Source organism: Lutra lutra, chromosome 2, assembly GCF_902655055.1.
Source record: "Lutra lutra chromosome 2, mLutLut1.2, whole genome shotgun sequence".
In the NCBI taxonomy this organism is placed as follows: Eukaryota; Metazoa; Chordata; class Mammalia; order Carnivora; family Mustelidae; genus Lutra; species Lutra lutra.
The window spans coordinates 108,957,216-108,972,902 of NC_062279.1; the positions used below are offsets into that span (position 1 = coordinate 108,957,216).

The 15,687-nt window shown below is 36.5% G+C and overlaps 1 protein-coding gene across 5 annotated transcripts in view; it reads right to left on the reverse strand.

The window, feature by feature from the left end:
• COL25A1 (collagen type XXV alpha 1 chain) overlaps positions 1-15,687 on the reverse strand; it is a 456,257-nt gene that overhangs the window by 153,238 nt on the left and 287,332 nt on the right. The gene's annotated exons all lie outside the window — the stretch shown is intronic.

Consider the following 15,687-nt stretch of genomic DNA (forward strand, 5'->3'; position numbering starts at 1 on the left):
ATCATTTTTCTTTATGTTTTCAGTAAAATTTTAATGTTTTATTAATGTTTTCAGTGAACCAAGTAGTGAGTAATTGGTATAGACTATGTGTCTCCCCCTATAAAATTAAGTCTAAAGAATTTATTTGATAATTTTTAACACACAAAAAATGTTCTCTAATGCTCTACAAGTAGGGTTTTATTTTTGGTGAGGCAAAGGAAACCCCAAAAAACATTGAGAAAATACCTACCATTCAGTTTAAGAAATACAATGGAGATTCCAGTCTTGATTTAAATAACATGTTATTTAAGTTTATTTTGATTTATTATACATTTAAATACAAATGCCTACAAAAAGTTTGGCAGTGTCCTAGGCACTGATAGAAGATATGGTGGGAGAAGCTAATTTAGAAAACATGAATGGTCTGTTTTGAAAAGCTTAATAGTCTAGTGCTACAGTTAAACACTTCCTACTACTAGCATTAAGAAAAACTCGCCTAGAAAACCCAGCTACTATAAAGTTACTTATTTTATGTACGTTACAGTGGAACTCCTCCCCTGCTCCTACCCCTTTCCCCCCAAAAGCTTCTTCTTCTTAAAGTTTAGTTCTTTTTTCCGGGTAAGATTTCAGAGGCCAAGCCTCTCATTGTACCAGTCCTCTAAAGGCACTTTATTAGGTTTTATGGCATGTTTGAGGTTAAAACTTTTCTAAAACAATTTACAGTGGTGAGCAGGGATGAGTTTTTTTCCCCAAAGTTCAATGACTAATGCCAAAATCATATATGAAAACTAGACTTCTTTAGACAGCTTGCCATAAGAAAGGATCCTTAATTCATGAACAAATAAAAATTTGCATTCACAATTGAGCAATAAAATACTGCTATTTCAAAAGAGGTTGTTTTTGAGCAGACTGAATGGCGTCCTGGCACCTGCCAGCTCAAGACAGAACCGAAGCAGAGGTCAACCTCCATTCACAGCTGTGGTGGCTGCTTCGGACACTCCAGACCCCACTTGTGCTCTTGGGATTAATGGCAGGTGTTTTCTTCTGCTCTAACTGAAATCCCACTCTTCTTTCTGAATTGGATCCTCTTCACTGCAAATATGGATTGAATTTGAAGAAAAAAGAGGATGACCTTAGTAAACACAGACAGTATTTCAAAATTTGGGAGCCATGGTTTTCTTCTAGGTCAAAATATTACAGAGGAAAGAAAGGTATCTTTGATTATTAACTTTTAAAATTAAAGCTGGGTCACTATTTAAATTATTTTGTCTTTAGACTGATATCAGCTAAAGGATAGGCAATAAATGAAATTAAGGAATATTTGAATTACAGTATATTTTACACGGCATTTTGTTGTTTCTAGCTGTACCAAACTAACAATTTGATACTTAGTGGACGTGTTTGTTGTTCAGGTATCAGTATCAGTGACTGGCAGCTATTTGAAAATAAAACTTTGTTGCTAAAACAAGGTTGAGGTCAATGGTAAGTAAATATGGTAAAATTAGTGGTCATAAATAAGGTAATAGTGAGTCATTATTTATGACTCTTTATGTAAGGCTTCTTTTGGAATTCCTTTCCTTCTGGTTTGGTCTGGTAGGTTGGAGTCAGATTTTTTATTATGTCTGCTTAAATAAATAAACAAGAATGTTTGAAATGATTATTTCTAATAAGTTTTTATCTTATTAGCCCTAATTACATAAATTTTAAAAGTGTTACCAAAGCTTTTATTATTAACAGTAGTTGGAACATTTCTTTAGAGTGGTGTTAGAGTGTTATTAATTTACTTCCAATGTACGTATAAATACCAGTGGTAATTTCAAATTAGCCCCTAATCAAATGACTTCATATTCAGAATTTATGGCAACAATCCTGTTTGTACCAAGCCTTTAATATGAATCTTGGCCTATACCAACTTCAGCCTCCCCAAATCCATTTCTATCCTAGTAACAAAGATTATAGATATTTTTCCATGCTTTTTTATCTATTTTGATTAAATTATTAAACCAAACTAAAAGCATTGTGAATGAGAAGCACAATTGAGATCAGTAAAATATTGGATTTCAATCTGCACAAAAGTAATTGAAATATAGCTGGAAAAGATATATTCATGGAATCTGGGAACTGTAAATTTTACCTACTTTGAATGACAAAGGCTAAAGCGAGAATGATTTTTTTAAAGATGGCAATCATGAAAACAAAACTAAATTCTGCTAGAAGTTTAAGAAAATGGAAAAAAAGCAAACCCTGGACATTCTTGGCGGCCAGAGCTGCTAGAATAAGAATGGAGTTATGATTCTTATCCCTGAAAAGTGTAGATCATTTTCATTTTTGGACTATAACAACCCTTCTTCTGATTAATCTTTTCATTACCATAGAGTTACAAAGACCAGAATGTTTTATTTTCTAAGCATCTATAGCCAACTACCAGCCAGTCAATGTGCTCTGAGTCTGGAGGAAAGATATGTAAATATAATTGTAATCAGTGGAAGGAATGCTCTACAGACAGAAAAGAAAGTGGGAGAACTGGAGTTCCAAAGATGATACTGGAACTGGCTCTTGAAAGTTGGCCAGACATAAAGGGGACTGGGAACAAGTAAAGAAGTTCAAGCAGAAGGGGAGAACATGCACAAGTGTGAAAGAACATCATGCCATCAGAGAAAAACAAGGAGTTCAGGGTTGTAAGAACATATATGGTGTGGGGAGTGGAAATGTGGAATAGTAAGATTTGGGGAAGACATTTGGGAAGGTTGGCTAATAATACCCAAGTCCCCAGGCCAAATTCTGTAATCAATTTAACAAGGGAGTGGTTAAGATCAAGTGTGCTCTGTGGTACTCTGAGAGCATGGAATGCTATCCTTCTTAGAAAGTTGCTGCCTTGGTCCAGGAGATAGATGATCATGGGAGCAAAGGAAAAGTTCTAGATTCAGAACACATTTCTTAGATAGAACCAACAAGACCAGTTAATGGAATGGACATGAGAGCCATTGACAGATCACCAACATGGTGACTCATTTCAAAGTTCACAACATAGTGCATTAGCAGAAAATGTTTGACCTATACTGCAGTAACTCTGATGAACACAGGAGCTCAAGAGCCAAGTGAACCATAAAGAATTTTAAATCTGGTTTTAGGGGTATTCAAATCCAAACTGATTGTTGGCAGCCTTGGCTGGCCCAATTAGAGTAGCTGAGAAGGGGAGAAAATTCTCTACTGTCACTGTTAGGTAAAAGGAGAACAGATGACATATGGTGGCTGTACTGTGCATCCACACTTCCTCTGTATTAACTTACTAATAAAGTATACCATTATTACATTTCTTCCTCTGCTTTTAGACTGCAAGCTGACTGTGGGCTTACTATATTTAAAAGCTGTAATTTCCCTAGTTTTTTAAGGATAAGGACAACAATCTCTACAGCATGGGCCTTTCTCAAGCATTCTTGCAAACATGGTTTAATCAATGTTCACAGACCCCTACAGAGCAAGGAAATAGGAAATAACCCATTTTTCCTTGTTCAAGTAGGATGAACGCCTAAGTTCTACAGATGGTAAGATTTCTGCCTACTCTCTGACTGCAGCATGAACTGGCCCATTGTGCCAATGAGATAGATGCTCTTAAGCCATACATTCATGAATAAATTGAATTTGGTAGTTTTTAGCAGGTATCTGAAACTCACAAAATCATATTGCAAATAGTATTAACAATGGAAAAATCCAGTGCTTACTTGAAAAATAAGGACCCTAGCTATTTACATATCGATAAATCTACCATACTACAGAGTGAAATGTTTTATGCATTTAGCTTAGGCTCACTTTGAACTAAAATGTGAACTTGTGTTCTTCCAAGTATATACCTAAAACCTTGAACTCTCTAGTTCTCTGCTTTACTGGTGTAATACATATTTTTAGGGACATTTCTTCCTAAAATCACCTTTTTTTGTTTGTTTGTTTCATAGACTTTTAACTTTGCAAATGACTTCAAAAGGTAATGTGTAAATTTTAAACTTTTTATGAAAAACCTGACATGAAAATGTAGGAGGACCTATAGGTAAGTATAGATGTGTGTGTGTGTTTGCATATAATTTCTTTTTAAATGCTTCAGATAAAAATAAAAATAAAAAGCAAAAGTATCAGGGTGCCTGGGTGGCTCAGTCAGTTAAGTGTCTGCCTTGGGCTTAGTTCACAATCTTGGAGTCCCAGGATTATTCCCTGCTCAGTGGGGAGTCTGCTTCTCCCTCTGACCCTCCCCCTGCCCATGTGCATGCTCTCTCTCTCTCTTTTTCTCAAATAAATAAAATAAATAAACAAATAAGTAAAAATAGATAGATAAATAAAATAAAAATAAATAAAATAATAAAATAATAATAACTATAATAAAATAATTAAAAATAATAATAATAATTTAAAAATAAATAAATAAAATCTTTAAAAAATTTTTAAAAGCGAAGGTATAATTTGGAGAAACTATTTCAAAATAAACTTCATAAAGTGTTTTGGTGTTTAAGAGCTCAAGCCTTGGAGTCAAACATATTCAGACTGAAATCCTGGTTGTGATCACTTGTGTGAATTTTGGCAGGTTAATTAAATTCTTTAAGCCTCAGTTTCTTCATCTGTAAAATGGGAAAAACAATGTTTATTATTCGGCTAACATAAAACGCTATCCATGAAACAATTTATAGAATGCCTGATTGACCAATGGTAGTGATTATTAAGTACACAATTAATGTTTTTAATATTTTAAATATGATAAACATAAATATAAGCATTTTTTCTTCAGATATTTGACCTGAGGATAAAGAAGGCAAACATATTGATTTCCTAAAATCAGGAGGCCATGTGGTAAGAAATGTGATAGGCGTATGGTTGAAAATGTTTGGAGAATAAAAAGGTTTAATATAGCTTACCTTGATATTTAGGAGCTATTGCCAGAAGAAAACCAAAGCACACAAATGCATTACTTAATGACTAACCAAGACTACGCTTTAGGCCCTAGAACTACCAAGTTGCCCTTAGCATATAGTTGGTGCTAAATCAAATTTTGCTGAATTGAAACACCCAGAATGAAAAGAATGCAATAAAACTCTCAGTGTTCAAAGCAGCAACATATAAAGAATTATACAAGAACCAGATTCAATGTTGCTGCAGAAGAACCGTGTTTATTATAGTGTCAAACTCTGCTAAGTCAGGGAAGGGAATTATAGCTATAAACAGATTTATAGCTTCAGACTTTACACCTTTCATTTTGCATTGAAGATTAAAAGAGACCTAGCAGAAAAGAGTGTAAGTATAAACAGAAATTTCAAATATCAAAACCAGCCCCACTTATTACAAAACTAATTTTTACAACTATTCTTGTCTGGGCATTTTCTGTGGTGAGATTGTAACTTTTAAGTTCCTTTGTGATGTCAGTTCAAGCCCTAAACAAGGGACCATAGGTGCCCACGATCAGTCTTAAATCATAAGCAGCTGCCATAAGGAAGCAATTAGTGGGATCTAGCACTGAAAGAAAATTTAGAAAAACCAAACATTTAAAAAGGACTCTCAAAAGTAAGACTGATGTAGCTCAATGGAGTTAAGGGCTTATAAAACAGCAGGAAGAAGTGAGCGGGGAAGCTCACTCTGGCTTTCTTTTCTAACACAATACAAATTAAATACAGCCAAATTACTGCTCCTGCCAATCAAAACCAAGGGTTCCCTTCTCTCTAGCCTCATCCCTTATATCCAAATGTTTTAAGTGACTGCTAAAATTTTTTTGTTTAACTTTGCTTTTTTTTTTCTTACTCATTTTTAAGAGGTCAAATAAAATGAACTCCATGGTGAAAGACTTGGAATCCTAAACATTCTTTTTGTTGAAAGAAAGTATCAACTTGCTCTCTAAATGTCCACAGTAGCCCCTGTGATTTTACAGCTAATGGTGTAAGCTATCCTACAATACTCTTACCCTCCTCCATAAAATTCAAATGTATTCAGAAGCATAGCCTTCTTCACACCGTGGGTTTAATTTATAATAGTTTTTTTCAGCATGCTTCCTAATATACTGTCCCAAAATAATCTTGCCAAGGCTACTCAAGAAAGCCTGGTTTGCAGGTCACCTTGAATCTTTGCTTCATTCGTTGTATTTTACAAAGCGATGCAGTTTTGTGAAGGGCAACTGAGCACAACGCAGAGGTAAGGACAGATATCTCTTTGAGTCTAAGGAGATATGGAGAAGGAATAAAAAACAATCAACTGTTAAATGAGACCAGGAGAGTGGGGTGCCTGGGTGGCTCAGTGGGTTAAGCCACTGCCTCGGCTAAGGTCATGATCCCAGGGGTCTGGGATGGAGCCCCGCATCAGGCTCTCTGCTCGGCAGGAAGCCTGCTTCCCCCCTCTCTCTGCCTGCCTCTCTGCCTACTTGTGATCTCTGTCTGCCAAATAAATAAATAAAATCTTTAAAAATAAATAAATAAAATAAAAAAATAAATGAGACCAGGAGAGCTTGGATCTCAGGGCTTGTCTATGATTCTCAAGCTTCCTCTATAAATTAGAAGCCCAGTCTCTCACTCTCTGCTGTTGACCAAAAGGTCAAAAATTTTTAATGTAAGCTTCTACAACTACCATGCTTTCCATTTCCACATCCTTTTGTAGCTTCACCTCCTCTCCCTGTGGAACAAAGATAATATCCTACCAAGGCACCAGGGGCCTCCTCCCAGCCTTGCCTGCTATGTGTCATCGCTCTCATTGTCTTTTCAACCAATACATTTCCCTTGGGCTCTTCCCCTTGCTCTCCAAACACATCCATTGGTGCTCTCCAAAAGTTAAAGGGAAGAAAAGTTGCTTTTGCCCTCTATTCCCTCACTTTAAGGTCCTATCATCTCCTATCTCCATCAAACTTGTTTAATAATAGATGGGCCATAGAAATAAAGAAAATTGTATTTGAGGAAAGAGAAAGGAGGTAGAGTAGAAATCATATTTTTACAGTCTGGTTTTAGGAAAAATAAAGTAATGTGAGTTGAAATACATATTGGTCTTGAGGGCATTTCTTTCCATTAGGAAGAAGAAAGCTAAGCTATGAGAAGGGAAACTGCTGAGCCAGTCTTTAGGCCCTGGAAAGGAGTCAACCTGGGCTAAACTAAAACTAAATAAACCAGAGCTTGGGGAGGAAGGGTTGACAAAACCCAAACATGTCATGACTGCCCAAATTTGTGTCTAAATCTTTTGTCTTTTCACTTTACTCCCTTCATCAGCTATCAAATGTACCCTCAAGGCTTTAATTATTACCTGACTTACGTGCTCAATTCTTTTCCAGGCTGCAGGGCTGCATTCCCAACTGCTCACCAGATGTCTAAGCCAAGATATGCCATCATCAGCTCGAACTCATCATTCTCAAACCAAACTTCTCAATTTCTACTGCAAGCCACTCATGACTCCTGACCTTCCTGTTTTTGTTATACACACCACTACTCCTCCAACATTAAAAGGTCAGTGTTATGTTTGATTCGGTAAATGGAATCTATTGCCAAGTCCCAGAGATTTCATTCTCCAGAAAATCCCTTGAATCTATCTTTCCATGTTTGTTGCCAGCATCCTTATTCCTGGAAAACAGGAATAGTCTACAAGCTCTCCAGGTCTTCCCTCAATTTATTCCATCCTACATACTTTTGTCAGATTATGTTTCCTAAAGCACATTTCTGAACATATTCCTCAGCCCCCAAACTGTCAAGGACCCAGTGAAAAAGTTATTATAGGCAACAATCCTCCACGTATCCAAAAGCTGTTACAGGAAAGGTTGTGGGGAATCGGCCAATAGCACTTGACCTGCTGATCAACAGAATATTACCTGCCTCTTGATATAATGAAGAAGGGAGTATACTACACCTTCATAAGAGACTATTCCTAAAAACTAAACCAGGACTTAATCAAACTTCTAAATGGAACTTGCAGTGTACGAGAGATACAGAAGACAGGGGAACAAGTTAAACAGCACCACAAGGGTCTTTAGCTCTATCCAGAACGTGGGGCATTCTATATATATATAGGTCAAAGGTCGTGGGAAAATTAGTGACGTGAAAAAAGATTTTTCAAAAGAAGAGGCCTAGACACTAAAAGAGTCTGAAGAGTTATAACAAATGCCAACTGAGTTTGGGATCTTGATTCAAACAAACCATCTACAAAAAAACATGTTTGAGACAACTGGGGAAATTTGAATATGGATTGGGTATGATGATAATAAGAAATTATTGCTGATTTTATTAGTGTTGATAATGAAATGATGATTATATTTTTAAAAGGCCCTAGCAGAGATTCATATTTTAGTATTTGCAGATGCAATGACAAGATATCTAGGTTTGCTTTTAAATACATCAGCAAACAAAACAAACGATAAAAACAAGGGAAAAATAATTCATGAAATAATATTAGCCACTGATAATTTCTGAAGCTGGGTGACAGTTCCAGGGAAATTTATAATACCATTTTCTTCTCCTTTTGAGTATGTGTGAAAATTCCCCAAAGAAGTAGTTACATAATTAAAAATTTTATTTTAAGCAACCCTTCAGATTCCTACTGACTGAAGTGTAAACTTCTGTCTATGTCCGAAGTCTTCTATGATCTGCTCCTAACTTTCCTTTTGTGTTTTATCCCCTCTTCCACCCCTGCCCCAATCCCCAACATGAGGATTCTGTCCTCCAGTCAGCCTGGAATATCAGCAGTTCTCAGAGGAGCCTTCACTGCTGTCACCGCTGTACCTCTGTTTCTGCCATTCTTTCTACTGAATAAGCTTCCTTAAGTATCATTAGACTTGAAATAGTTATCACACACCTTCTTGAAACCTCTTACCTGGCAACGTGACCTATGGAGCTATTTGGAAAGAAAAAAAAATAACTACAGCAGAAATTTGAGTTTCTGAAAGAAATGTTAGTCCCATTACAAATGTTACTCCAGTAAGCATCCTGTCTCCACCCCTCTACAATCTCACGGTCATTTATGACCCATCATTGATGGCTCATCTCAGTGACTTCTCTTCGCTAAGTTTCCTTGACCCTCCTTTGGAGATGTTTTCCCTGTTTTGAATTCCTAAAGCACTTGTGAGGCTTTGATAAAACTCAGCTCACCATGCTAGGCATAAGATTTGTGCTTCCTAGTAAGCTATCAGGGCCCCTAAGGGCAAGGAGAAAGGCACATGGGGAAATATAACTAACAATGCCTTTGGAAGCTTTAACATGTACTAAAACATGACCTTAGGCAGGTCACTTAACCTCTCTGACCCTCAGTTTCTGCATTTGTGGAACGGAACAAACAATATTTACCTCATATGTGAGTTGTAGAAAGTAATTAAAAGAACATATGGTCTATAAATACTATTTCCTTCCACTCTTCTCTTCCTAATTCAAATGTGGTCTTGTACCTTATACATGGTAAGTATTAATAAATATATTATCAGATTTCTTCCAACAGAGGTCTCTAAGAAGTTATCAGAATCAAAATTAGTATTCCCTGAATAGCCTATTGACTTTCAAAAAGCCAAAGATATCTGTATGGCCAAAATGCTTCCAATGAATGTTTATAAGGATATATTTGACTTCAGCTAGAAGTTGTGCTTTTTGGGGTCACTATAATTTCTCATCTGTTGACTCACAACTCTAGTTCAGAGAATAAAGACTAATAGTAAATGGAATAAAAAAAACTTTGCACAGTCTCTTGAAGATGAACTCTACTCAATGAAATACATATCTCTTCGCACATCTCAAATAAGGACAGATGTTTTGGCTCCTATCTACCTGCCTGTGACTCCCAACTTTTAGAAAGAATGTTCTATTTTTACTCTTCCTGCATTTTCAATACTGAGTCATTCCTAAAACCACGGCAGTATTGCCTTGAAAACCACCAGACCACTAAAGTCTCTAAGTAAACTCAGTGTTGGAAACCTGGTGACTATAGTTCACAGAGCTAATGGCTCCTCCTTTAGCTTCTCTGGCAAAGCCTTCTGCTGGGTCTTCCACCATCTTTGTAGGAGAACTTCCTTTTCCTTTTGCTCTCTGTAATTCATAACTAACCCTCCTCCACCCATGACTTATTTTACCCTCGATAACACATTTCTGGGCATCTCACTCATTTCCACAACTTCAGATGCTACTGCACACCCAGCTGTGGCTTCTCTCCAGGACTATGCCTACCTCCCACTCTACATTTCTTCCTGAACACACTGTTCTCATCTCAGATCCTGATGCCCACCACTAAGACCAGTTTGTTTTCTTCGAGTAAGTTGCATGTACTTCATTCAGGGTCCTGATGGTCTACACTGAGACTGTGTGAATTAGATAAGGAGGCTTTCTTCCAGGTAGATGCAGCCCCATTCCAGAGCTCAAGTGAAGCACGAGCTGAATTTCAGACTTCCCTGTCTGTTTGCTGAACAGCTTTGCACAGTATACAACGTACACGAGTGTAAATGGTGGCCCTGAGTTTATTGCAAGAATAAGATTTCTTTTGGAAACTGAAACCCCCGCTGTGTTTATTCTTTTCCAAATAGCTCCATAGTTCAGATTGCCAGGTAAAAGGTTTCAGGGGAACTGTTTCATAAGTATTCTTTTTTTAAAATTTTGTCATAACTATTCTTACTATATAATACTTGGTATTTATTCAACTTTATCAATTAAGGATGCATCTCTTTTGATTTGTTTTCAACTCAGTGTACTTTTTAAAAAGATTTTATTTATTTATTTGAGAGAGATAGCATGAGAGAGCATGAGTAGGAGAGGGGCAGAGGGAGAAGCAGGCTCCCTGTTGAGCAGGGGGCCTGATATAGGGCTCGATCCCAGGACCCTGGGAACATGACCTGAGCAGAAGGGGCATTCTTAACCCACTGAGTCACCCAGGTGCCCCTCAATATATTTTTTTATAGAAAGACTATTTACTTAATGTGAATTATAACAATAGATTATGCCTGATCTAAATATTAAATAGTTAGCATTAAATATACTGGCCATTTGAAAAAAATAAACCTGAAGTATAAAGGCTCATATTAACTACGGGAGGTAGTAGAATCTCTTATAGTTATTATTTAAACTAAGTTTAAATGTGGCCTACCCAAAAGAAAGAAAGTAGAATAAAATGTTTCTGGAGCTATCTTTCTACCTACTATCTTACAGCATTCCTCCATTTTAATCTCCACATGGTGCAATAAATACATTCTGTACTTAAAACAAGCAATCAATTAAATATGACTAGAAATATTTAGAGAGAAAATAAATTTAGCCAATTATGAATTTTAGTTAGGGAACCCCTAGGTAGCTCAGTTGATTGGGCATCTACCTTTGGCTTAGGTCATGATCCCAGGGTCCTGGGATCGAGTCCCACATGGGGCTTCTTGCTCAGTGAGGAGTCTGCTTCTCTCCCCCGACCCTGCCTGCCCCCCATCACTGCTCCTATTCCCTCGCTTTCTCTCTTAAAAATAAATAAATAAAATCTTGAAAAATAAAAGAATTTTGGTTAGGATATCAATTTTGGTTAGGATATCAAAATTATCAAACCAAAGAATCCATAAAAACATATATGTGAAATTACATACATTTATACAATATTACTTCAGAAAATTCACAATTTTTTTGAAGTTTAAAACATTTCAAAGTGAATTAATTTTACTTCTCTGAAGAATAGTATTTTTAACTAAAACTCTCACCAGCTTTAGAAAGAATTAAATACACAAGTATGCACGAAATATTTGTTTTAGAATCCTATACTAGAATCATATCTAGTAGTGATAATCACTTTTCATGAATTTCTTAATTTTATTTTATTTTATTATTATTTTTTAAGATTTTATTTATTTATTTGACAGAGAGAAATCACAAGTAGGCAGAGAGGCAGGCAGAGAGAGAGGAGGAAGCAGGCTCCCCGCTGAGCAGAAAGCCCGATGTGGGGCTCGAACCCAGGACCTGGGATCATGACCTGAGCCGAAGGCAGCGGCTTAACCCACTGAGCCACCCAGGCGCCCCGAATTTCTTAATTTTAAAATTGAACAACTTAACTTAAAGCTATTATTCTATTGGATATTTTTCCAAAAGATGAGGTCCCATTTTAACGGTTATATGACATCACAGCTGTGTCAGTGTGAGTGCTCATGTGACAGGGTTTGTATGCAGATGTTTACATGTGCATAAATAAGACTTGAATAATAACACATGTCCCATACACTGTTCTGTTTCATTAAGTCGATATTAAGTATGTATGTATTAAGCCAGCCACCTTTGTTTTACACTGAAAAACTGAAAAGAAACAGATAATTTGCCCAAAGTCATACAGTTTGTAAATGACCAGTATTTAAACACAGGTATCTGCCCATGTAGCCTATTCCCTTAGCTCTACTCAACATATTCTGTATGCTCCCTTTAAAAACAGACTGCTAAAAGCTGATATTTTCAGTTGTTTCAGTCATTTCATCATCAAATATATATAAAATTATCTTTAAATCTGAATTATTAACTGTAGTCATTTATTTTATTTCTTTAAATTTTATTTATTATTTAAGCAGACAGAGAAAGAAAGAGAGAGAGAGAGCAGGCAGAGGCACAGGAGGAGGGAGAGGGACAAGAAGACTCCATGTTTAGGTGGAACCAATCTCAGAACGCTGAGATCACAACCAGAGCCAAAGTTAAGTATCTGCCACTTAACCGACTGAGACGCCTAGCCGCCCCAATTGTAGACATTTATTCAATGTGCATTTTCTTTTTTTTTTTTTTTAAGATTTTATTTATTTATTTGACAGAGAGAAATCACAAGTAGGCAGAGAGGCAGGCAGAGAGAGAGGAGGAAGCAGGCTCCCTGCTGAGCAGAAAGCCCGATGTGGGGCTCGAACCCAGGACCTGGGATCATGACCTGAGCCGAAGGCAGCGGCTTAACCCACTGAGCCACCCAGGCGCCCTCAATGTGCATTTTCAACAGCATATAAAGAAGGCTTATGGGTATTTTATAGGTATTTTTGAGATACAAAAAAAAGAAAAGGGATTGATAACTTCAGCATATGTAAATCAAAGTTTCAGTATACAAATCATGTTTTAAAAAGATATATGGATGATAGTGAAATAAATGAGCTGCTATACTATGTGTATAGTATATACATTTATATTTTAGTTTTTATTTTTTAAAAGATTTTATTTATTTATTTGACAGAGAGAGAGCTGAAAAGTAAGCAGAGCAGCAGGCAGAGAGAGAAGGGGAAGCAGGCTCCTCACTGAGCAGAGAGCCTGAAGCGGGGTTCAATCCCAGGATCCTGAGATCATGACCTGAGCAGAAGGCAGAGGGTTATCCCACTGAGCCAACCAGGCACCCCTATAAATTTATATTTATATAGTATTAAGTGTATAAATATATATAGGTATAAGCCATATGGAGTACAGGGACTCTTTCAATTAACCAATTACTTAATCAAAAACCAAAAACTCTAAAATGTTCAGACTTTTATAATCGCTCTTCATCATATAACCACCATAAAAAATACAGATAGTGGAGAATGATACTGCTTTTTCAGATCTAGCACAATTTATTCACAAATGAATACATTACTAGTTTAATATAATAGTTCTATAATGAATTGAGTAAAATAAATACTTTCTATACACACACACACACACACACACACACACACACGCTTTTCAAATTTCTTGGAGAATGTACATGTCCTCTCCCTGCCCCCAAGTGAGACTATATGGATCTGAAAAAGGCTGGACTGGAACACAAACATGAAATATGGGAATTGCTGAAGTGTTAGGTTAGAAGGAGCTTAGTATATAATTAAAAACATATGAACAGAAAGTTAAATATTGTCCCAAAATACACTATTTTATTTGGGAATAATTCCTTACAAGACACACACAGCTTGATTCTTGTACATTTTAGTAAAATATTGTGAAATGGCAGTGATAATGTCAGAACAACAACAAAACAGCAAAAAAGGATTTGGGGGGGGAAAGGCAATGTGACATCTTCTACTTCTTCTCAAGTGCATTTGAAAAAATACAAATGGAAGCCCCACGCCTTCATGTGCAGTTGTCTGATGGTATTTGCTTATGGTTTTCTCTTACATTTTTTTCTCACTGAGTAATACAGAATTACAACATACATGCCGCATTAGTCCTCCAAATTCCTAAGGGAATTATATCTCCTTTATGTTCACATGCAACTCCAAAGGAGAGTGATGAGGAGGGCTTTGAAATTCTGAAAATTTTAAGCAAAAGAAATGCCTCTGGTATAGAAGGGGTACTTTTCAGTTAATATAGTGGTTCTGTGTATCTCACTACCTTCTACATAACATGCTGATGCAGTTATTGGAGGCGAAGAAAAGGCCACCGTATCTTTATAATGCGTATAAGAGTGACTCGAGGTTTTTTTTTTAAATCTAGTTTCTATAATTTCTATTAAAGTATTTATTAGTGGAAGAATGTTTTTGTTAAATAAATGTGGCATGAAACACAACCACCATAAACTACTTTCTTTAACTGTCTTGATTATTAAAAATTAAAGATAAGCCTTGAATCCTACAAATAAATGGCTAAAATCTACATAATACATCTTAAGTGTGGCCCTGGGTTAAAGTAATCTTTTTATTTTACCAAATATTAAATATCAGTATAAACAAACTACTATAATAAAAGGAAACAAAGGTATCCAAACTTGCCAAACCAAGTGGAAGTAAGATATTAAAATTGAAAATTTTCAGTAAAATCTCAGAGCTTAGAAACCTCAGAGGCCTATTTTAAGTGGCATTATTGATGACACATGGTATTACTGACAGGGTCTTTAGAATCATGAAGAGCTGATAGTTTTCTCTCTTCCTCAACTTCCTTTTCCTTGAACTCTTGCATTTACTGTTCATAACTCAACAATATTTGTTGAACATCTACTATGTACCAGGTACTAAGTGAAGTGTTAGGGAGGATACTAAAGATGAGAGAAAGCATAGCTCTGCCCTTGAAGACCATAAAAGCTAGGAGTCAAGAGAGAGAAAGGATGTGTATAAACGACTACAATATAATAGAAAGAGGAAAAAGTACAATGGAAGGAGGAAATTAATATTACTAAGAGCCTGTCATGTTACTAGGCACTGCGTTAAAAGTTGTATCTATATTATCTTATTTAAATACTCCTGTATGTATCTGTAGAGGTAAGAAATTATTATCTCTGCTTTACAGATGGGGAAAATGAGACTCAGAATGACTGAGTAACTTGCCCAAGGTCACAGAGCTTATAAGTGAAAACCTAGGGTTTGACGTGCAGCCTATCTAGGCTTTGCTGTCTATGACCCCTCTAGTGTAAAGGAGTATGAAAAGCTGTACACAGGGATGCCTGGGTGGCTCAGCCTGTTAAGCGTCTGCCTTGGGCTTGGGTCATGGTCCTGGAATCCTGGGACTGAGTCCCGCATTGGACTCCTTGCTCAGCAGGGAGCGCTTGCTTGTCCTTCTGCCTACCACTTCCCCTGCATCTACTCTCTCTCTCTCTCTCTCTCAATCTGACAAATAAATAAAATCTTTAAAAAAAATAAGCTGAACACATAAAGTGTTGTGGGGATTCAACAAAAGAGAGAGCAGATATCTTGCTGGAATAAATGTCATGTGAGTATGAAAGGTGACCATATCTGGATGTGTTGAAACTGAGTATATCTAGGAAACTGAGTATATCTGAGTATATCTATCTAAAAGGGAAACAGTTCTGAGAAAAGGTTATTCTAAGAAAAGACAA